The sequence below is a fragment of the Mya arenaria genome, chromosome 9 (genome assembly GCF_026914265.1).
Source record: "Mya arenaria isolate MELC-2E11 chromosome 9, ASM2691426v1".
Taxonomy (NCBI): domain Eukaryota; kingdom Metazoa; phylum Mollusca; class Bivalvia; order Myida; family Myidae; genus Mya; species Mya arenaria.
The window spans coordinates 15,371,674-15,397,924 of record NC_069130.1 but is presented as its reverse complement, the minus strand read 5'-3'; the positions used below and the strand labels follow the sequence as shown (position 1 = coordinate 15,397,924).

The following is a 26,251-nucleotide window of genomic DNA, read 5'->3' as shown; positions in this document are numbered from 1 at the left end:
ATGGCAAAGGACATACCGTCTAACGATTTGTCTTAAACGAAAGTCTACTGAGCAATTTAACCCCTGTCCGTCAGAGAGTAAAGAGCAAGCGATTGAGGTATACAAGTCCGACAGGGACGAGCCGCCAATGCTTGTAGCAGAGTACCAGAACGTCGGGGTTGTGTGTTTCACCTATAGGAATGTTATCGGAAAGCCTGATCTTGTGAGAATGGAGTTCGGAGGTACACAACTGACGGTCGTTGCTTTAGTCACAGGGTCATGTGGGGATGAAGCTGTGGAAGCATATTTCGATTGGCTTTATATATAGCTTGTACAGTTGTTTGATATCAGAACTGCAATAGTCATACTCTCCGCAATAGTTAAGATTAGAAAATGCGTAATATTAACGTATAAATGGCCAGTGGTCAGATAATGGAAACAAAAAAAAAAACATCATGGACACTTCGTCCATAAAAAATCCTATATAGACAGAGGAGATACATTATTTTTCTTCCTTGTTCGATTCTAACGGCGTCGCTGTTATCTTGTTAAGTTTAATAAAATTATTTATTGCTGTTATCATATTTAAATAAAATTTGCGATCGCTGAAAGAGTTTTCTCAGTAATTGTAAGACGAACTGTATTATAAGTTGGGTCGGTGTCAGGATATTTCGGTTAGTTTGCACATTTCAATGATTTGATTGGTTAAAGTAATTATTGGATAATTACTGACTAGTCAATAAACCGTTCGCCTAACTTTTATCAAACCAAGAAACTAACCATTTGTATACAATTGGCTGCTGCTGCCATAACTTCCAATTAACAAATACTTAGGTTGCGATGGAGCAGCCTATAGGTTAGTTAACCGATGTATGCATGTATATCGTACTGTATTGGACAATGATGTTTTTTCTACCATTTCGGTAACGATCTTTTGCTTGAAATGTTGGCGCTGTCCTGGAACCTCTGTTGTGTTTTAAAAAAGACAATTAAAAATATCTAAAATAGGTTGAGAGTAGAATGGACCGCGGTGCACAGGTTTTTTTCATACAAACTATGAATGTCATATTGCAACATTGAAGGTACTCATTCACGTATTAAAGATTGGCATTTCAACACAGATCGAGTAAAATGTAAACGAAATGTTCAATCGCCAGGGGCAGAATCTATCTGTTCAAGTGTATTCTAAGTGAAACAAATGCATTAGAACAAAGATTAAACAAATAAAATATATATTCTGCCTGTGTTCTCCTTACAAATCTGAGCATATATCCATGTAGGTCCTTTTATGTAGTGTGTGTTTAATATATTACGTGTCTTTATCAATTAAGATAAATATTTTTCTTTTCAACGCACGCGATTGACTTCCAAATATGATTAATGCGACGTTAGAAAGCTACCCCAATAACAGTATCGATTAAGGAATGAAGTACACTGTACACTATAAATGCGCACTTTTAAGTAAATAGACGGCCACTTGTAGTATAATGCATGAGTTACGTATCTAAATACAATATTAGGATGATTGGTTCACGTATAAAAAATATTACTTTTGCTTCGTAAGGTTCGAAACGACATTTTCTTGTTACGCTCACACATGTAGGGAGCAGTACATACACGTAGTATTTAAGGTTTATGATTCGTTTCTTGGGTATTAATGCAATCTTTAACCCCGCTCAAAATGGCCAATCCCGTAAAGCATGAATGTGCCCGAAATAAATTTCAATCCTTATATTCACAAGTCTTCTGCAAACTCATCGTATTCCCAATTTTCTCGAAACCTTTTTACATATGAAGTGGAAATACACCTCACTCTTCCAATGGAACAACGAAGTCCGGCCCCTTTTTAACCGCATCACACCAAATCAATTTGATCATAACGCAGAAAATGGTTTTGTTATATTTTTCTGTATTTTTCTAAAAAAAATACCTTTAAAAAAGTACTCACCACATTTTTCATTAAATGACAGCTCATATCATGTTTTTTTAATAAGATTTTTGACATGGCCAAACAAACGCTAAAACGATGAACGAGAAACACAAAACGTCAATAGAAAAAAATATATACAAACATCAAACTATCGTTATTAAATAATCTGTAAATACCAATGAAATAAAACAACAAACAAAATAGTATAATCGCCAATATCAATGTTACTCACGAATGTTTTTTTTCTGCTGTTGGTTGTTTGTTGAGGTCTGCCTTTTCATTTAAAAAAAACACAGTTCTATGCGGCTGTCCTCGCAATTTCCTTTGCATAATTGTTTTCAAATTTCAACAAATATTGCTCGAAGAAAGAAGTACTGTATTGTTATAACGTCGTCGTCGTGCAATGATTTCAGCCTTGGTTATAAACCAAATACATTCAAGATAAGCAATTAAAATTATGTACACATGTCGCCAGAAAAACCACGCACTTGTGTAACAAGTACCGCATTTTTGACTCAATAAGTGTCAAGTTATATTCATACCATTGAAGAAACAAACGAGTGTTGGCGTTCGTTCGGCAGCATTGTTTTGTTTACAAGTTTTAATAAGGGTTAGATTTTGAGATCAATACAAATGTAACGAATGATTTCCCTAGTACTTACATAGGCGGTGGCGATTTGGTAGCACTTACTTACTATCTAGACAAGTTAATGTTTGTAACGTTTTCTGAAACCGGCTTTGTGTTCAGGTGTACCATTTTAAAGTTTATATAGAAAGGTTATTTAAACATGAAATTTGCTAAAATAAATTGATGCAAGATCGAAGTATTTATAACACAATGGAACGTACATGTACTTGTCAACTAGGCACCAATGTGACCATGCGCCCGGCAAAGGGCAAACGGAATCACGCCGGACAGACACTCAACGACAGAGCGTAAACATATAAAATTATCCATAATGAAAATGTTATTTATACGTTAATATTACGCATATATTTACATTATCTGAACCACTGCGCGCATATCCATGACAACCACGAATTATCACAAATCTGTACACAAATTTTTTCACAACGCACAAAAGAGTTCCTGCGAAAAAATAACAACACGTTTTACTGAAGTTTGAGAAAAAGGATCTACAATAGCCGCTCGTGTTAGATATGTTCATCCCAACATTCGTGTTGAGTGCTCTGTGGAAACTCGAAACTCGGTAATCCTCGTTTCCTACCCAACGCTAAGGTCGGGAAGAGCCTATCTTACACGCTCGGCCATGGAAGATACATATAATCTTATCTGCTTACAAAAGTGCCACTACTGGGGCAGTATGCATATTTCACGATTTTTTTTAACATGACACAAATAACGAGGAAATGCACTACCACGTTTGAAAACTCCGATAAACAAACGGAAAATATTGATCTATAAAAAGTGATTAAATATACGACGCGATTTAATTTAATTCAATATAAAACGCGGATTTTATCCTAGGTTGCTTTACCCGGGTGAGTTTGTAATCCGACGTAAATTGGTGAGCGTTTTTGCGGGAAGCCTCAGCCTCAAGAAGGGTGAATACAGCCAACACTATACTACTAATAAGTCTTTATATATAATTCAAATGCTTTTTTCATAAAATCAACTATTATATATCGTCTTTCTTTTGCCTAGTATTGCGAATGCTAATCTAGGAATGCACAGAGGGCTACCGTCTAATACGGAATCGGAAGAAAAATAGGTAATACGAACATTTCGTCTGGCATCGATATTTCATGTCATGTCATGTTGCATACATAAATTTACCAGGTAAAAACTACACTACGATAGTACACAGAAACAAGGGTGTATCTTCTTTAAATCAGTGATTTAAGTAATCACCATCATTTCAGTATACTAATTTACAGGCAAAATGAATCAAATTTTAACAAAGGTTTTGTGATTTTCGAAACGCTTTGTAAATTCATAGATTCAATTTAAATGTTCACTATTACTTCCTTTAGATCTGTATATTACGGATCATAATTCCAGCGTCGCCTCCCATGGGATACAAGTGGCGTGCTTCATATATTTTTCTTGGAAGTTGTAAGTATCGCAATTGAAGATCTAAGTGATCTGGCAATTCAAATTGTCTAGAGTACAATTTTCCAATATCAGTACAAACCATTTGAGACAAGTTTGTTATTGACTTTATGTTTAATGTGTTTTAAACTGATTTATTTTACAACGATTGTGGTTTATCAGTTATAACACCAATACTATTTATCATTCTCGTCAGTCTGAGGCTTCTCAGGAGTGTTTGTCCTAGTTTTGTCGAGAAAAGCGAAGACGGACAAAACTCTTACATCCGGTCTGACAACCAAACACCAAAGTCGCATAAGCCCTGGACATATATCGAACACAGACACGATTAAATTAGTTTAATAGTGAGGTGCACGTTCATCTTATTTAAAGGTGCAAATCTAAATAAAGAGTAGTATTTCTAAATAAAGGAATGCCTCTCCATTTATGAAATAGGGTGCTCCACCGTATTCAGACAAGCGCCTTGTAGTTGATAAATTACAACTTGTAGAGGTCGACTTTGACCAGACGGTACGCCATTAGAAGTATGGATATGTTTGTACCATGTGCCATGTGTAGATTGAGATCATTATAGATTTATAGAACAAATAAAATGTTCTGTAAGAAAACTTCTTTTTATAGAAATTCGATTTAAAGGTAAATTTTGCATTAATTTTGCTTGTAAATATTAAAACAACATTTGTAGTTATGGTGAGATTTCATCGTCCGCTGTGCACAATAGGCCGCCGCGGCGCAGTGTAATACATCGATAGTTACGTTAACTGTTATTAGGAAGTTGTTTGCTCGTCTAGCGCAGTGGTAAGCGCACTCGCTTTTCTCCAAGGCGACTTGTGGTCGATTCTCGGCCTAGGCGCACATGAGTTTGGCAGGGACTAAATGCTTCCTAAAGGTATTTTCTTCTGTGGCTTTTTTATCTTTGTCTCCTTTTTTTTGACAGATAAATTCCCAAACGGAGTATCAAATGCATCACACTTGTCTGTTATTCAATTTATCTTTTCACATATATTATATCAAATATGTCAGTTCAATATGTTTTACAATAGGTTTAGTGTTTCGTGGAAATACCCTGTAGGGAGATACAAAACCAGTAACCAAAATTTTTCGAAACAATAGCACATTTACCAACTTTAAGTTTTAAGCTGTCGGATAATTTTGTTGATATCAACTGGAAAAGCAGCGTATTTGAGTTATATGGGAAAATGAGTCAGGTTTAGGATACAAAATCGATTTAGGCGTCTTACGCTCTATATTTTTTTAACTAGAAAATCTCGTGTTCTTTTGATAGGGTTAATCACTTGTGTAAGCGTTACTAATGTGCAAATCGTTACGAACGTAAACATGTAAACAAAACGGGCTGCCGGAATAACATCTGCGGAAATTGGATCAAATTTGCAATCGATTAGCGTTATACATGTCTAATACGTTTACAATATTATATGATCTGTTTTAGATAAGAATTATTATGCAATATGAATTATACGAAATTAAATGGGATGTAAGACGCAAGGTTTACATATATTCACCTGCTTGCAATAAATGCTTGATGGATATTAATTAATCGTTTTATGAACGTTAAAACAGTCTTGGAACGGTTGAAATCTTCTCATTGTCTTCTCATGCATGTTTCTGTAGCTTTTGTATATAAATTTATATATACATCTATGGTCTGTCATAGTTTGCATTCATTTTAAAGATGTTTTATTAAGTGGCTTACTGCAAAACTTGGTAAAAACCAAGCAACAAGCAACTAAAGTCTAACGATGACCTGCGTCTCAAAATACGTTATGATCATTTTTAACAAAGAAAATAAAACATTTAACATGAGGTAGGATAAATCAAATGCAAAGTTGTTGCGGAGATGTCTGCCTTTTCTCGACGAAGTTCACCAAGATCGCTTAGCTCACCCTTACGTACGCCAAGATTGTTTTAGCTAGCCAATATTTCTTGAATTAACTTCCAACATTATGAGGTTCGAAAACAATCAAACGTAACGAAAACATAATATCAGGAGCTCTTCTGTTTTTAAACTTGAATTTAATTGATTATTATGACCTAGTATAACTATGTTTCTTGACTTGTCTTTGTATTTAAATTTTCGACTTGTTATAGTAATATAGGCTACCTCAATTAATGCAAACGTTGTTCCCTTTAATGTCCAGGTACTTCTTCAAAGTTTAAAATTATAAGCTTATGGATACTTCTAGAAACATAATTGACTCGTCCCTTGTTCATTGATCTGATATATCATATAATTATATAGAAAGTTGGTAACAAAATGCATTTAATCAAGAAAGATAAAATATATAGGTTATCTCCCTCGAGAGCTTTTTGTTTGTTCGTTAACATTCGCGTCGTTATTTGACGTCTTTAATCAAGTTAATGCATATTATGATAAGATTTTACATTCACGATTTAACTTTATTCGGGATTGCTGGGATAAGAATCAGGTTGTGCACACAAACTAGTTCAAACTCTCAGTGGACTTACATTCAACTGACAGCTCCAAGTCGGTACCTAACAATCGTTGATAAACACCCCTTGTATAATATATGATATATGTATTGTGTTGTTTATGGAGTTTTGTATTGTTGTTCCATGTTTGTGTTTTGTAAGTATTTGTTTTTGTGTTCTATATCACTGGCGTTGACATAAAATTGGCGGAAGAGATATCAGACAACACAACACAGAATGGGTCGCAGGCTTCCTCAACTAAGAATAAATAATCAGCAGTTGCCCAAGTCCTTGGCAATGTGATTAAACAGACGACACCCACACGCATACTGGTTCGGTCAAACCGGGAGCTCTAGCAGGTGAACCTCCTTGGTAACCTCAGCTATGCAATTACCGCTGGCGGTTTTAATACCCATAACTAAGCGAATCAGTCTTAGACACCTCCAGGCTTGGACTGGATTTAACTTCTGCAACTGTAGAATGTTCCACGTACAATCCGAGTTACAATTCAAGCTATCTTATCTATGCAACTGATGACTGTGACATAATACGTTGTCTGTTTGTTTGACATTGCTGTTTTGCGGCAGTCTGAATCAGATTCAAAACATATATTTATATATATATTTGCAGGAAAGAGGATTCGTCACAACCAGTGCAAAACAAAAGCAGCACAAATCAATTTGTTTATTTAGTGGATCGATTTTTATTCAAGTATTTTCTTTAGTGCTCAAGCAGAAAACCGATAACTTTGTAATAGATGCAAATAATAAAATTAATCTATACAGTGATATCTACAGTAACACACCAGGAAGCAAAATCATGCTCAAATTCTAGGATAACGCTCTGCGACAATTTGAATAACATTTTGATAAGTTGTTATCTGTTGGCTAACTGACGCATTAAAACGATAAATCGGTAATATGGGATACATATTGACCTATCAATCCTATCAATAAATATTTTGGATATTTTTTTGCCATACGAAAACGTTACCGGTGTTTTACAGTTTACTACAGCTCATTACTTCTGTTGTAAGTTTACTTTTGGGTTGGTGTAATTCCAAAAAAAGGTTTGATACTCTTTTTTATGGAAAATATTTCAAAAGTAGTAAAAAATAACTTATTATTTTGAAGAATCCAGTTTAAGTATCGATGTGGTTCTAAAATAATTTAATTTTAATCAATCTAGTAACCTTAGATTGCTTCGAGGAGTAAGTTACAGTAGTTAAATTGTGTTCAATTGCGTAGATAAATGGTTCCAATTGTAAAGACATAATTCATTAACTAATAGTGGATGTTCTTTTAGATCCTACATCAATTTACAGGAATTCGAGAAAGAGACACATATACCAAATGAATTGTATAGACATTGATAGGCAAGTCACAGAAAGGACTTGAAATATGAAAGGAATGACATTACGATTTATTATTTATAAAATACCAAATTCATAATAAATGCATATAAACCACAACATCGTATAAACATAAATAGTTATGAAAAAAATAAAAGATATCTTCCTTTTTTACTACATTTTAATGTGAACCTCAAACAACTTTAATTTAAAGAAACAGTCTCAAAATATCTTCATCATTCTCTAAATTTTATTTAACCAAATTACCTCGAGTATGAAGAATTTCATGAAATTGAGAAGATGTACACATTCTTTAAGGCTACAAAAGCCATATGTTGATTTCAAAAAAATAGTTATATTTTCAAGAGGCCTTCGATTTATATTTTTTCTCTCTATGTTATTACAAAAGGAAAGCAAATTTCTGGACAAAGTTATATATGCAATCGCGAAATATTAGCATTGGGAATAAAGAACTTTTTTGATACAATCATTTAATAAAACCCTCTATATATGTGATATTAATATTTGTATTTATTGATGAATTCTTAATATTAGTTATATTTTTTTAATTCAAACATCAAAGCAAGATATGCAAATACCACTATCTTTCTGTCGCGTTGGAGGTCGGGAAAGGGGGGGGGGGGACAAACGCATAACAATAAAAGGTTGTGAAGGGTTTATCCTTTATTCTTTTGAGAGTAAACCGTCCTGAAAATTAAGAACAAATATGACACGCTTGTGTTTAACAAAATTTTAAAACGAAATAACTTCAGAGAGAGAGAGAGAGAGAGACAGAGAGATAGAGAAATGTGCTTTAAAGGCACAACAAACGTTTAAAGCAGGAAACATTGAAACTGTTCATTGATTGGAGGTGTGGGTTCAAAGTTCAAATCTGCCATACACTTCTGAATCATTAAAAGGGGCCTTTGCACGAGGGTGACATTGAGTACTATCAAAGAAAAGATTAATTGGTATCCACCCAAAGTACGACATATTGGACTTGCGTAGTGTCAACTAACATCTTGTTAAATTGCCTGCACATATTTCCACCAATTAAACCAAAAAAGGTCTTAAAAAAGTTATTCGCCCACACTAAGAATACAAACTCTAAATATGAATGCTGAGGCGAAAAGAAAAAAAATCCTATTGTTATTCAATCTAACGCGATTGTTGAAACCATTGGATCAATTCAATATAGATGTTGTCTGGTTAAGATGCCAGTTGACATGCAAAATTAATGTATTATTCCACCTACGGTCGAGTTTGTTAAAAATGTATTTTAAATATGATTGCTTAACATTTAATATATATTTTTCTAATCATAGATATACGTGTCTGTTTCCGCTCGGCTACATTTTAGATGTGGTTTTATAGACCATAAAACGAATTTACGATGATAGACAGCTAGGACGTAATGACTAGAACGGTAATGTGTTTTAGTGACCATGGAAAAAAGCAGTACGCATTTGTGGATGGGAATGGGAATATGATTATTCTGGCCCAAAAATGACATTTTGAGATATTGTAACCTTTATGTTGCCAAGTATTTCTAGAACAAAAATCCAAAGTTTCAAGTCAAAATTCACAAAAACTAAAAAAATATAGTACTTTTCGTAACACGGGTGTAGAAATCGAAATGAACAAAATGTATGGTCTAATGTGTTTATTTAGAATGAAATATCCATGTCAGATAAGTATCATGTCAAGGACTATTTACATGTAACATATAAGTTTTAGCATAGAAACAATAAGCACTCATAGTTTGATTACAAAAGTTAACGAAAAGTTCATAAGTGCATTTGGTTGCTATGGTAACTATTGATAATGCCATTTTCACTCATTTTCTAAATGTTTCTCAAAAAATAATGTTTTTCATAAAGTTGTGTTTTAAGTTATTGACATTTTTATGATACCAAGCAATTGCAGAAATAAAATCTGAACTAGTCAGTCAAATATTCAAAAACAACAATGGATATGGAACATTTCGTAACAGAGAGCTTTAACACAATTTGAACGAAATGTTCGCTAAATCTGTTCTTATTTTGAATGAAGTACACAAGTCAAAATATTAAAATATAAAACTATCTTAACTAGTATCACATACACTACAAAAGGAAAATAACAAGTATACATTGCTAATGTCCATAATGATAAAGATACTTACAACAAAGGTCAAACAAAATTCAGTTGCTATGGTTACTTATGAAAATGCTATTACCAATCATTTTTGAAAGTCCGCATAATTTTTTTTTATTTATAAGTTATTGACATCTTTATGATACTAAGTATTTACAGAAATTAACTCTAAAGTTTCACGTTAAATTTCACAAAAGTTATAAAACATATGAAACATTATGAAACACAGGGATAAAAAAACAATGTGAACAAAACTGTTCTTATTTTAAATATTATATATATGTCAAGATACCTGTTTAAATATATCACTTATCTTTACTAGTGTTACATAAACTTCAACATTAAAATAGCAAGTACACATTGCTAATGTATATAATGACATAGAAAGTGGCCACAAAGGTCAAAGCAAAAATCGGTTGCTATGGTTACTAATGAAAATGCTATTTCCAATCATTTTCAAAGTCTGCCACAAATAATGTGTTCTCAATATACAATGCGTTTTAAGTTATTGGCATGTAAATGATACCAAGTATCTTAGGTATAACAACTAAAGTTTCTAGTCATTTTTGTACAAAGAAATCAAAAGATATGGATCATTCTGTTACACATTGGTAAGCCAGTTTGAAAACAATGTCCACTAAAAATGTTCTTATTTTAAATGCAGTGTCCATGCCGAAATACTAACTTAACTGTCTGTTATAGCTAACACATAAACTAATTCATAGACACAAAGAGTACACATTGCTCATTATATGTACAAAATGACATAAAAGAACTACATAAAACAACAGCCTGTTGCTATGGTTACATGTGATAATGCCATTTTTTACTCATTTCTTTCATATTTGCCACAAACATTTGATCTACAATCAACATTTCACCAACAAATGAGTAACCTTCGACTTTACACAGAGTTGGTTTAGGGCATACTGCAGATCTTGATGACTCAGATCTAAAGAATGGACCAAAAGAATCTTGAAGGTACGATTGACGTGCAGCATCTAGGCACGTTGCGTGCTTTATTTCAGGCAAAACACCACATTCTGGACTCATCCTCAAAAGAATAACTTCAATTTCTGAGGAATCTACAAACTCTTTGCATACTAAACTCCTCAGTCCTGGTTTATGTTTTGATACATAGAAATGGTGGTATTTGGTAATATTCTTTAGAGTTTTGAAATATGTATCTAAGAATGATTTCCAACTGTGAACTGTGATTGGCTGTTGAGGGTCATAAACCAAGTGTGGGATGTTGTGGCCGGACTTTGAAGAGGTGAAAACAGTGTGGGCAATTTCTTGAAGATTCTCAGCATTACAACATGGCCACTGGACCTTCCAATTGCCGAAGTGACAGTCAGGAGCAAATTTGGTGTGCCCAGCCAACATAGTGTTTAGTGTTACACTCTCATGCAATCCTGAAAATTGTTGGAAGATCTGTTTAGTGTAAATAAAACTTATCTATATTCACAAAAAATATAACTAAGCAAATGATTTTAACTAGGGTATAATAAAGTTTTCAAGACATATAAATCTTACAATAATGGAGTGTTAACATATGTTTATTTAGTTAACATATTCCTCATATCAAATTACTGCCAACTACACTTGAACTTCATCCAGTTCTGCATCCTTTAAAATTAAAGCACCAATCGCAGATATCAATGATGTGATTGATTTCAAAAGACAGTGCATTTGTCCTAAAAAATCAGACAAACAATTATTAACAGATAAGAAAACTTACCTGTCATTACACGTCACATGGCATACCAAAGCACAGCATTGTTCTTGTTTTGGCCGACAGCATTATCGAAATAAACCTGGAAAATTTAATACATTTTTTTTTCTTTTTTAAGCTATATGCAGTACATGAAGAAAGCAATGTTATATTGATGGACACATTTCATAAGCCATGGTTGAATCCAAATATCCAATCGTTATCAATCATCAAATGTGAAATGGAAAAAAAATCTGAGTAAGAATGTGTTTCATGGTGTAATATATGTTAAGTTTCATCGTCTTTTATATTCACAATTGATTCTCATAATCTCTTCTCAGCAATAAGGATTAAGTTTGCATAAGCTGTTAGAACCTTTAATCCATTAAAATTCTATAGATAATTTAAATGGGTGAAGCACTAAATACCTCAGCATGTTTTTCACCGACACCATAGTGCTGAAAGTAGTGGTGGGCCAGGCTCACGACACTGTCACTTCCTTTCCCCGGCAATTCGGCCTCGTCCACCAGATAAAATGTCTACTTTCCTGTACAAATAAATGTTAACTTTTGTTAAAGGGACTATACACCAGATTGGCACCAAAAACAGTTTTTTTCTGTAACAAATCTCAGGACAATTATTTAATAAAATGTTTTACTCTTTGATATCATAATTGTAAAAAAAATACCAAAATGTAAATGTTCGATCCGGATTCACCAAAATTGCAGTCCAATGTTGTATCTACTGTGCTACGAAGGCTTACTCTAAACCTTTGGAATATCTAAGCTATATACCTAACTTGGTAATATCAGGTGATTACATCGACAAGCCAATCACGCATACAAATGAATTCTACTAGGTATACATACCTAGTAATCTTTTTTAATGGTACAATACGAAAAAACTGCAAATATATAATTGTATTTTTACTATGTGGTACTTCAGTTACATGTAGTTAGTTTCAATGCATTGTACTCATTGATACCAAGTTTATGTCAGTTTTCGACAATTTTCTTCTTTTTTTCCCGCTATTTCATCATATGGTGTATAGCCCCTTTAATTGATTTCACAAATAATAATAAAATTGTACTGAAATAGTCTGCAAGAAGATAATGTAGACAACCCAAAATGACACTAACAGATAGCTGTATTACTTTTACAGATCTTTATTTCTAATTAAAATTCATTTTTAAAATCCAAGCTAAGATCAAGAGTGTTTTTAAACTTGTTTACGTTGAATCTTTTAAAAGGATTTCTAAGTATGGCCAAGGTAAAAGTTTTTGAACAGGAATACAAAGCTGACAACATAAAAAATCTAACCTAAAAAATTAATTCTGACTTGGAAAGACAATTTTTACAGGTACATATCATTATTGTATAAGATCTGTCTTATTCTGTTACTCCATGTTTAATACAGAGTGACATCTTACCATAAAACATAGCTGAACCTAAGGCACACATGCAAAACACATGACACATCTGTGGGGTGGCGAAATATATCGGCCCAACTTGTTGGCATGATGTGGATAGTGGACTTGCTGGGCAAAATCCCATGAGTAGTGGTAGTGCACATCTTGGCTACATGGTTCAGCAACTTCAAAGACAATAATGATAGCAAATAAAAAATCAAATAGTATTTTACTTTATGAAAACGGGTGATCCGAACCGTTATTCAGTAACATTCAAATGATAGTAGTATGCACACTGCAGTTTGTTTACATTTTGAATCTCCTTGACATCTTCAGTTCTCAGAGTACCATCATAATTATTTTACAAAGTAATAAATCATCGTTGAAATAAGTCTCAGAAACATCAAGTCCCCTATCAGACTCTTGTTCATTTCACAATCAAAATCATCATTATTTATCAAACATAAAATTGACATTTCATTTGAATCTTTTATATTTTGACTTTGAGAAGACTGCACAAATTCATTTATAATAAAGATTGTCAAGTTAAAGTTGTTCATTTGCAAAATCTGGATCATCATTTTGAATATATTCTTTTTCATAAGGTACCGTCGAAGCCTGTGACAACGTTTAACATTTAACCTTGGCTGTCATTATCGGTTGCTAACAACAAAACAATTCGCAGAATTCACTTCCGGGTTTTGACAATTACTTTGATTGCCATGTGAAAGTACTGTCAAATTACTTATCAAGCTTGTAGATTGTGTTATACTGATTAAAAACAATCATTAATGATTAAATAACATTTTATTTGTACTTACCACTCGCAATTCCACAATTTAAACCAAGAAACGTTGAAGTTTAACACCGGATGTTCCTCGTGAAACTAGGAAACGGTGTCTCGGTTACTGCGTTGTTTGTCAGAATGTTAACAAATATCGGTTATAAACAACCATTTCATGATCAAGCATATTCTGATCAATGTTCTTTCGTTTCAAAAAAATAAAATAATACTGTTTTTATTTCAAAAACGCCTCACATCATCGACCAGAAATGTTTGCACCTTACCGTCATACAAACGTAGTTACCAAAGTCCAAAAGCCGAACAGCTGACCAACTCTTTCGGTAAATTAAACACACGTTAAAAGGTTATGATCAACTAAACGTCAATAAATAGTGTTGCAGAGGGTTTATTGCAGAAATTGACGTATTTTTTTATGTTGACAACAAATAACTAAGTTTTTAGCTCGAAAATACCATGAAAAATCAAGTGGAAAAGAGTGCGCGATTTGATTCTCGCTTTTTCTCGTTATTCACGTTAGCGCCACAATGATCAAAATCGCGTTCCCATCCACATTTGTAAACGTTACAGAACACTGATGCTGGATTTAAACCTACATGAGGCGATAAAAGCGAATCCCTTGATAATGCCTTCTTAAACCAGAAACCATTCCCGGGCTTTGACTTTAAATAAAATAAATAGAAAGCAAATCCTTACATTCTACACGATTAAGACTAACTACTAATTCATTACCCCATAACGTTTAAAGTACTGCGATTGGCATATTATCTTAAGAATTATTATTTGATACGCTCTGCATTGCTGATAAAATAGTTATTAGGACCATGCTGAACTGTCATGAAACGTAATTAAGGGTGTCATATCGGATGGTTTCTGTCTTCAGAGACTACGGTCTCTAATATAATGTTGTGAGAAATGTTACTGCTGTAGCGAATTTGTCATTTAAATGACAAAAATGGCGTTTAATACCAATGTAGTGGAAGATTCTTTTGAATTATTAAACCGCAACCTCAATGGACACTCATTCACAAGTTTGCGAACTTTGAAGATTATCGAAAGCGTGTGAGTAAAGAAGGAAACGGGAAAAACCGAAAGTGGTCGTCTGAAATATGTCGTCTCCAGTTTGTAATTGTAAAAGATTTAATAAAATTTGTTTAATCATTATTTCTGTCTTGGTTGTCCTGCTTCATATTTCACAACAGGTCACATTGATTGAAATGAAAATCATGTGTTTTTATGTTGTTTAAATTGTTCATGTATTCATTTGCAGTAATATAATATGCACTATACTACCGTAGTAGGAAAAAGGACAAAAAATGTTCCACAGTCCGTAACGATGTCATGAACCTCCAAATGAAGTCAATAATAAAATAGCTATATCAGCATTCCGCCAATGTTTAAATACATGCATCGCTATTGCTCCCAATCTTAATTTATCGACTTATCGATACTATTGCAGATCCCTACAGTCGGTTGGCGTTGATACATGCACCGTTAGACAGGATCATGGAACTAGGCCTGTCCCTTTAGTTTCCATATCATAGTTTAAGCAACCGTCTTGCAACTATTCCGCAGAACGAACTACAAATGCCTTTCTAAATAATACTAATATCTATCAGCTTTAATCGAATAACTTTCGACGGATGGCGAAACAATCAAAATGCGCACTCAAATAACTACTGGTTTACATGAAGACGCCATTTTTAAACAATAAGATTAATATTAATAAACAAATTTTCTTACAAATTTATGTTCATTTGTACATTGGTGGAGAAAATTTGGCCGATCATACACACATTTACTTGTGTGTGCATTGTATGTATATGTAACCATTCCAATGATCAATGCTTGTAAGTACTCCCGAAATCTTGCAATTTCTGTTGATGTCTTTCTCTTTTTATAGCTATTTTCTCATTTCCTATAGACATATCTATGTTATATAAAGTCAGTTCCAAAGTCAGCAAGTTTGCCCTGGTTTTGCTTAGCAGCAAAGTTCTTTTTTAAATAATAAAAATTGTATATTTGTTTGTATTAATCATTTAAGGTTACACGTTTAAATCTCAAAATGCGGCAATAATTAATCGCCGAGTATTTCTTCAGCTGATTTTGCGAGGTCACTGACCATTCAATCGGCGTCATCATTTCGACGCAAAAACTGTTAAAAATAATCAAAAACAACTTTGTAAACATCTTGCAATATGAAGTATTGTAGTCACTACTGTAACTATGTGTTAATAACATCTGAGTTTGAATGATACAAACAAACGAATGCTGGCATTCACTTCTCGGCGCATTTGTAATGTTGATTTTTAATCTTATATGGAGAAAGTCAAAAGATGAGACGATAAATGAAGCAGCTACGACTGTGACAAGCAGTTTATTGAGGGTAACATAACATATGTCCTATGACCATTTATATATTCTTTAATGTGACTTTAATAAACATTTATTTTCTCTATAGCATTTCAATTTTTATCAAATTTGGTTAAAAATAAACTCCCTTTAACTAGTCAAGTGAATTCCCACATTGCCAAGATCACTTGCATACCATCTTGTTTGAATACAAGCTTGTTTGTATGTTTGTATTAAGTTCTAGAATATAATTTGATAATACATCTTTTCTATTAGTCCATAATTTTAGCGGAAATGTCCGGATTGCGCAGTGCAGAGAGTGTGCTACATCGGATGAGGTTGAGTTTACCTTGATGAAAAATGGATGAAATATTTGACCTGAGTTACCTGACATCCAAAATCTTCATGAATCTTGAACAGCAGTGAAATTAACATGACAATATAAGAATAAGATAATACTGTAGAATTGAAATTAACAAATACATGGCTTTCCGTAGAACATCTGAAACAAAACAGAACTAATAGGACTAAGAAGAGTATTTACAACGGGCAACTGTTTTATCAAGCTACTTACATGCTGGTAAGGTCTTCCAGTTAAATTTTGCAAGGAAGCAAAGGCAACGTACAATGTCACCCAAGACAACATACCTATCCAATGTTAGCTTGCCCCAACACAATCAACATGAAATAACAGGCTGAATTTCGCGATGTTTCCTGTCACTAACGCCCTCCTTTGGTTCTAACTAAATGTAAGGTTGCACAACTATCTTCCTGATAAAGCAAACGCACTTATCTGTTCAATATAAACTTGCATCCGTTACTAGCTTTTCAAACAAAATAACTAGCACGTACTCTCTCCGAAAAATAACACTGATTTTTTTTTTATTTTGCTAGCAACAATTTATTTTATATTTAGATATCTAACGGATTGTTTCAAATGTTAGCTATGACAAATAATATCTTTACAAAGCTACAGCGAGTTTTCAATGTCGGAAAATAGCTCATTGAGCTAATGTTTCATGTTAACACAAACACGACTTTAAATAAAGATTCTTGTATCTTGTATCTTGTATATTATGTATAACCAATACTCTTCCGATTAAGTAGCTGAATACGCTTGATGTCAAACAGCACCTTTAACTAAATATGATATAACTAATTGAAACGTCAGCGTTAACTAGCATTATAACATGTCCGATTAAACCATTATCAGAACTTTCCATTGTAAGCGAGCACATCGACTCTAAATTGTCCAAAATAGTTAAATAAGCAAATGCTCATTTACAGCAGAGTTAACACAATATTTCCGAGTATTTAGAAAATACATCACTTTGATTTCACTTCAAATAACTGATTTGAAGACAAAACATTCCTTTGATTTCAACTGAAATAATAACTGCTTTACAGACAATCTGTTGATTCGCACACCGCGGAACAAATCCTAAACTACTGTCCTTACCTTCGGTTTTATATACGAATACAAGTCGTCACATTCTAAGCTAAAGCCATAGAGTTATACGATATCCAATAGCTGATATAGGGAGGACGCACTACTCGAGCGCCCTTCACGCCTTACAGTATGCCGCGCTAACATGTTACTTAGAAATTAAAGAAAGAAGTGCATTCAAAATACTTCAGATAGAACATTTATGGTTATTTTTAAAAATGTTTTCTGCAGAAAAGTCATCCGTATATTCAAGTCACGCTTACGACTGATATGTTTTACATTCAACATGTGAATACGTTAATGCGAATCCATGCTAAATAGCCCAATATATCCACTTATCACTTTTCTCATTACCATTTCGTGCCCAACTGCTCTCTTTTTTAAAGACTCTCGGATTGTTCACATCGATGGAAAGTTACAGACAATCATTACACACCAGCAATGACCTGGAGGAGCATCTGCGACACGTTGAATGTTGATTTTCTAGTAACTGTTGTTACGTAGGTGCTGTCGTTGGGGTTCGTATCATAATGCACTTATGCAAGGCGGTAATAGCCGCGGAGAAAAAGATCCTGTTTGTCACAGTCAGTACTGCCAGTCCGCGGAGAAACAAGTCAAGCTGTAAAATTGCAACTTCAGTGACAATGTCAATAGTACAATTTGGTACAAAAACGAATTGCCGGTCGTTTTAGGACAGTTCAAATGATTGTTTCGATTCAATATTGTCTGTTTTATTGAAGAGTAATTCGCGTTATAGAATATAATAGCACCAGGCCGCTCGTAAGGAGAGATACCGCCAGAAAAGTGTGTAGAGGTTGCCGTGGCCACAACATGTTTAATATGTGTTGTTAAATCATTTTCATCGCAAAAGGATATAACTAAAATGCACGAGAGTTTTTTTTTAAAATGGCCGCTATATAGTTATATTGACAAATGGAACATTTGTATATCAGAAAATTAGTTTCAATAAAATCATGTGGATCGTTATATTTGCCCAGATGAGATACAGTATGCTACTCTATTTTTAGATTGAGACTGCTACTTAAGGTAAACGTATTGTTTAACCCAGAGTAATGCCAATTATAAATAGTTGTTGAACTTTGAACTTTGTCCAATACACGCGATCGAAATAATAGGATAATATATCAGAGATTAATATCTCTGTTGTATTAGAATATTGACTTTAGTCCTTTTTGATTCCACCAACAATTAACGGTGCTTAACTTTCAAGTCACTGCATTTCCTAAAGAGGATCATTATATACATTTTTAATTGCTTAAATCAATTTGATTTTAACTGAATGTTCTGAATGGTGGTCCCTAGAAATGCCATTTCATTCCAATCTGAAGAATGCCTATTTACATAAGAAAACTAATTAATAGTCGGTTTCCTTGTCCCGTAATTAATGCTATTCTTGTGATACGATTTAACTATAACGTTTACATGCATATTGGCTTGAAACAAAAAAAACTGATCAAATCTTCGTTCGTGAAATCCAATACAATCTGATAAACGACAAGATGAATCTGTAAGAGAATTTACATCTTCTCTAACAAAAGATTGTAATCTAATACCTCATACACTTTTTGTTGAATATTTTGGTTTGGGCTTTTTCAACCCATTTATATAAAGCGAAATCTAAACAGGAATATTATAAGTGACATGACAACAAGTTCAAACAGAGAAACGAACAACTAAGTATGATATTGCCTAGTGGCTAAGAGTTCAAGGCTTTTGCAATTCTGAAAGTCTGTGTTGCACGTTTCTCACCCAGTTAGGTCATTGTCCTCTTCATCTTACTATCAAAACCAGGTTTGAAATTCGATTTCCTCGGAGTACAGTTGAAACTCTTTATTTCGAACTCTCTTATGTCGATTTTCTGGTTATGTTGAACCTCAATTCGAATATTTTGATTATATTGGAACTGTTTTGTATTTCGTTTAAATCGAATGTTCATTATCTTGAGGTATTTTCCGCAGTTCCAACGACTTTGACATAGCTAGTTTGATAACTGAAAATAATGCCTAAATTTCGAGTTTGAATATATGTTATCTTTTATATCGTCAATATTGTTGAACATTCTCTGTCCCCTCTTTAAATGTCATTTGTTTTTCAGTGTCATGTTGTATTTCGCTATTATTTTAGCATTCTCTGCTCCTTCTGTATGTCAGCATTATGTTTTACATCGTCAGCGACGTTGAACATTCTCTGCTCCTTCTGTAACTGTTATGTTTGTGTTTTCTCTGTTCCTTCTGTTACTGTTATATGTATGCCAGCGTAATGTTTTATATCGCTAGTGTCGGCGAGTATTCTCTGTCCCTGTAACTGTCATATGTATGCCAGTGATATATAATATATCGCTGGTGTCAGTGAGTACTCTCTGTCCCTGTTACTGTCATATGCACGTTAGTGATATGCAATATATCGCTGGTGTCGGTGAGCATTCTCTCTGCTCCTCCCGTAACTTTCATGTGTGTTTCAATGTCATGTATAATATCACTAGTGTCGTTGTACATTCTCTGTTCCTTCTGTTGCTGCCATGTGTAAGCCAGCGTCATGTTTTATATTGCCAGTGTCGTTGTGTATTCCCTGATCCTTCTGTCATTGTCATTTGTATACCAGCACCATGTTTGCTATCGTTAGGGTCGTTCAGCATTATCTATACTTCTGTAAATGTCATGTGTGTGATCGGCATGTTTTATTTCTCCAGTGTCGTTCAGCATTCGCTGCTCTTTCTGTTACTGTTAATTGTATGTCAGCATCATATTTTATACCGCCAGCATCGTTGAGCATTCTCTGCTCCTTATGTAACTGTCATATGTATTCCAGCGTCATGTTGTATATCACCAGTGCCGTTGAGCATTCTCTGCTACTTTGGTAAATGTCGTGCGTATACCAGTGCCATGTTTTATATCGCCAGCGTCGTTGAGCATTCGCTGCTCCTTATGCATCTGTAATATTTGTGTCAGCGTCTTGTTTAACATCGCTAGTGTCGTTGAGCATTCTCTGATCCTTCTGTAATTGTTATGTGTATGCCATCATCATATCTATCGCTTTCTATCGCTAGTGTCGTTCAGCATTCTGAATTACTACTGTAAATATCATGAGTGTGAGCAGATTCTTTTTATACAGCCAGGGTTCGTTGAACATTCTCTGCTCCTCCTGTAATTGTCGTACATGTGTAAGCTTCATTTTTATACCGCCAGTGTGGTTGAGCTTTCTCTGCTCCTCCTGTAATTGTCGTACATGTGTAAGCTTCATTTTTATACCGCCAGTGTGGTTGAGCTTTCTCTGCTCCTCCTGTCATTGTCGTATTTGTGTCAGCGTCATTTTTTATATATCCTGCGTCGCTGAGCATTCTCTGCTCCGTCTGTAACTGTCATGTTTATGCCAGCGTCATGTTTTATATCGCTAGTGTCGTTGAGCATTCCCTGTTCTTTCTGTTACTGCCATGTGTGAACGACAACATCATGTTTTACATCGCCAGTGCCGCTGTGCATTCTCTGCTCCTTCTGTATCTGTTATGTGTGTCAGCGTCATGCTGTTTATCGCCATTGTCTCTAAGCATTTTCTGCTTCTTCTATAACTCTCATGATTGTGTCTGCTTCATCTTATACAGCACCAGGATGGTTGGACATTCTCTCTTACTTTTGTATCGATCATATATGTATTCGGTAGGTAGTTTTCTAATGATACCGCCCAGTTTGGGTGTAATTTAACCTTTACTTAAATTCCTCTTTTGTTTAACTTGTGCTTGTGATGTCATATTTTATCTTAACATTGATGCAATATCTTAATTTGGTCAAATGTGGCTTACAATATCGGTGGATTGAAAATGTTATTCGTTGATTAAACAGAATTGCAAACACTTTTACAACAAAATCGGTTGGTAATTTTCGGTCTGCCCAGTTTTCAACAACTGAGATAAAAAAACTGAGAAAACTGATTGATAATACATCGATTCTCATATCATGTTTTTAGTTGAATATTGTTAACTCACAATATGAATGAATTAGTTGAAGAAGTGTTCTGTATAAAACATAATGTCTCCTTTGAGAATACATATTCATAATTTATCATACGGCCTTAAAAAATTATCAGTAATTATATCATGCTTAAAAGAAAGATGCTGTAATCTGACAGTTCCCGCGGCACTAATGGATGGTTTTGTTGGATTGTGCTTTAAAATTAAATTTTGACCAACACTTTCATTCTTGAATTGTTCTGTGATTGATAAAAAAGTGCAAACAATGTCGGAATACTAAACGCGGAAGCCAAACCTCCAGGATGAGAGTGGTCATGAGATCGGCCTCTCACCCCAAATATTGTAGGCTCGAGCCCCACCAGGGTTACTACTCAGAGCCTCTTAAAATTGACATCAATACATTTGTTATAATTGAAACGGTTTCGTTAACCCATCAGCTTTCGTCACAATTTAGCTTAATGAAAACGTTTAAAATAATTCGTCTAAATGATCTCAGTCAAGAAATGAGATTGATGTACAAAGCAGGAATTAAAGTCCTTATTCAGATGTACCGTTGCGTAATTAATCATTAGGGTAGCATGTTTATATCTTGAACGTGTTTTAAATTATTACCGGGGTAAATCATTGTTCACACGAACAAGACCGATGCCGTCACTTACTGTCGTACTTATGTTTTAACAAAAAAATATATCCACTTTTGTTGCGTCGAAAAATGACAGGATTAAACAAACTACACTGTTAGCAGAGCAATGAATTTAGACGCGTTGTCTATGACGATACATAATATATCGTTACGCATTGCTTCCGACGAAACAAAGTATAGCGTTGCGCATTAGCTGCGACGAAATGCAATATAACACTATGCATTGCTTCAGACACTCAATCATATAGCGGTACGCATTGCCTTAGATGATAAACAATAAAGTGTTTACGCATTGCTAATGAAGATACACAATATATCATTACGCACTGTTGCCATATGTTTTGTTTCAGACGATACACAAAGTTTCGCTTTTACATTACTTCGGCGATATACAGTGCAACGTTAATGCATTGCCTATGACGATACAATATATAACTAACCGATTGCATGATACGATACACAGTCGCGTTTACGCATTGGTCAAAAACACACACAATGAAATATGATGACCACAATAAGTACTTATTTGTATTAAAGTCATTCTTGATTTTCCTTAATTACTTTTTTGGACTATTCCGAATCGAGTATGCAAAATACTGGTTATATTTATCAGACTGTTATCATAATCGACAGTTTGCTGAAGCAATTTTGGCAACTCGACTCATTAGACATTGAAACCGTAAGCTTCCATTTGAAAACCAATTATAAACTATTAAATAGTTTGCCAGCTGCTTATAATTTCTAAAGCAAGTTTAAAGACTTCAAAAAGGATTATACTCATGTACAAAATTCCGCCTGCTAATGTAGTATACCCTATGACGATGTCATAGGGAATAAACTTTATTGTTATTTGCAGCATTTGCAAAATAGCTTTCTATGAAACAGAAACATCTTTGGCCAGTTACCCCGCTGTATCCAATATAGATTCATACTGCAAAATGTAACGATAATATTATAATGGGAATAAAACTAATTAAACCTTTAAAAATAGGTCAACGCCAACGCATTTTTATGAAAAAAAATGTTTATTTTGTAACACTCTTGAAAACAAATGTCACTCCTTTGGAATGTCAATTGTATGCCGATCTACGAACAATATATATATCAAACCATATTATTTTAAATGACCGAATAAGTTTATTGAGTTTATGACCTCTGAAAAACTGTTGGTTATATAAATTTGGCTATGTATGTATACAAAGCGTTTGAATACGAAAAACATTTCATATGTATTTTCAGTAGAACACAAATTCTCTTTTCGCTGTTAAAACATCCTTTGTTGCGACTTATGCATTTTTTCGTATAAAAACGTACGTATACTCATATTAATATTGCCTTATGTAGTACGCAATATACTATAAACTAACGTGAACTATAAATTTTAACTATAGCCATGGCTAGCTTGTTTCTGTAGCGTTTTGCATAAATATTAGGACGGTTGAGCAACCGGCCAATATTTTCTAAATGTACGACGTATATATACGCGAAACAAACAATTCATGTTTCATTTTGTAACTGAAAGCACGAATATTATACTATAAGTAATTACTTTTAATCGGAAGCAAAAGTGGTACAATACATTTATTGTTTAAGTTCTTAACACAGGCGAAGATGGCTAGAGTAAAAAGCAAAGCACGCAAAAATTGGAATGTAAACAACTCTGGAAAACTTCACAGAAAACAAGTAATTGACGAACACTCATATCACGAAAGACTCACTGCAAGTATTGACAACATTATCATTCAAAATTGTTTTCCTTTTATATTGAAAACAAATGAAATGTTAGAAATATCGAACATTTATTTTACATGGTCTTCGACTTAAGTAAACCGCCATACAGGACGGCATGTATCTTCTAAAACACCATTTATAGTACGTTGTTGTCTAGATAGTTGATGTTAAAACGTGTCAAACTCCTAGGGTAACAAAACTTCTAGATAAAAATGACTGTGTGAAAACTGAAGTGCGTATCAGTCACTGAAAGTCCGGAATTGTTCAGCCTTTCATGAATGATATACCATGAGGGCCCAAATTCTGCCTACCGCCTATCCTATTCAGTAAGTGCCCAAAATTACTCAGTCTTCAATATCAAAGAATGCCCTAAAGATGTTACCTATCAATTGCAGTAAGTGACCCAAAGTGTACAGCCTTTCAACGTCAGAGTGGGTCTGAAATTAAATTACCGATCCCATTCAGCAAGTGCCCAAAATTACTCAGCCGTTCAATATTAAAGATATTACCTAACAGATTCGGTAAGTGGCCCAAATTTTGCAGCCTTTCAAAGTCGGTGTGTTTTGATTGTGTACCGCCTTCCACAGTCAGTGACTGACCGAGAGTGGGAAACGTTTTATCGTCGGCTTGTACACATAGGTATTCTGCCAAGTCAGTAAAGCAGACCGTTTTGTTCCATGAAATGTTTTATTAATTTGTTAAGAAACTAATGCATATGGTAAAATGTAGAATACTGTTTAAAAAGCTATAACGTTCTACTCTATATTCTATACATTTCAATATTGTTCTGATCCAATATTTAGAAGGAAGCGACCTATAACTTGAGATTGTGCATATCTTTTTAACGCTCTGCCAATATGTTAACTGTCGATACACTATTAAGTCCCAACTCTTTCGTCAACTCCGCTGCGATATTTACGGGTAATTCAACACGAATTAACTTTTTGCTCTAAAATAAACGAGGTCAACAGATCAAAACACTGAGTATTGTGTATTTCCAAATGACTCAATTTGTGATGTTATCGCTAAAATAACGTAGAGATTGTAATTGTGATACCCGAGTAAATATTGTTTAAATCAATTTGTGATGTAGTGCGAGTAACAAAAAGTAAAGTTGTTTACACGCCCTGTTTTTGAATATGACGAATTAAATAACCCAATGCAAAAATCCCTGTCGTAAACTACGAACACAAAGAACATGCAAATTAATTTTTGTTTCTCAGGTCCATTTTTAAAGAAGCGCAAATTTATATGCTCATACAGTTTGAAAAAATGTTATATCAACTTTTTACATAATTCATTTCAAATTTGTACGATTGATCTTTGAAATAATTGAAATAACTAAGCAAATAGGTCAGGTTTATTACCTTTTTACCATTAAACAGATACTAAATTAATGCATGGTTTTAAAGTTACGATAACAGATATATTTAACAACGCTCGATTATATAATTATATACAGAAATCAATTAACACTACAAGGACAATCGAAGCAGCCTTAAATTTAACACAGATCCTGGATTACTAAAATTGGAGTTCACGTTCAATCACCGATCCTGGTTTATGCATGTATTGACTACGTTCAATATGTAAACCATGTGATGATGCGCTCCATTTAGTCACAGCATTTTTAAAAGTGTTTTTTTTACTTTGATAAGGTATTTTTCTATGTTTTATGTTTGTTTAGATTGTGAATTCATTTTTTACAATGGATAAGGCACAATGGTGTACACAATCGCCAATTTATTAATTTTATTCTATGTGGTACCTCTTCAAATGAGCAATATCGTGGAATGTTTACGCTCTATACCAAAAGACCAATCTGGGGTCACAGAGATCAATACCAAATAAGTACATAATACACCAATGACGAACATTCCATAAATAGTTCGAGTTAGGATAGCAAATATAATTACCAGCTAATCAAAACATTTAAATGTTAATGGTGTGTGTCATTTCAATAATGTACATTTGTTTTGACTTAGTGCGTGTGACCAAAATATAGAATTCAAAATGCGCACTGAATGGTCTTACTTGTAAACACGTACATTGTGAGTTGTTGGTGATATCATCATATAACCTTTGGTATTACATGTAAAAAAATTTAATTGAAATACCAAATATAATAAAATGTGGTGCGACTTTGTTATAGCTCGAAGTCTTGACGTGATGCGAAGTCATAAATAAATAGTATAAACAGTATGCGCACTAAAGCCTAGATTGGTGATTATTTTCGGTGCTTTTACC

At 33.9% G+C, this 26,251-nt stretch overlaps 1 pseudogene; it reads right to left on the bottom strand.

Moving 5' to 3' along the window:
- Positions 1-9,433: 9,433 nt before the first annotated feature.
- On the bottom strand, positions 9,434-20,203 carry LOC128245792 (uncharacterized; annotated as a pseudogene).
- Positions 20,204-26,251: the final 6,048 nt, after the last annotated feature.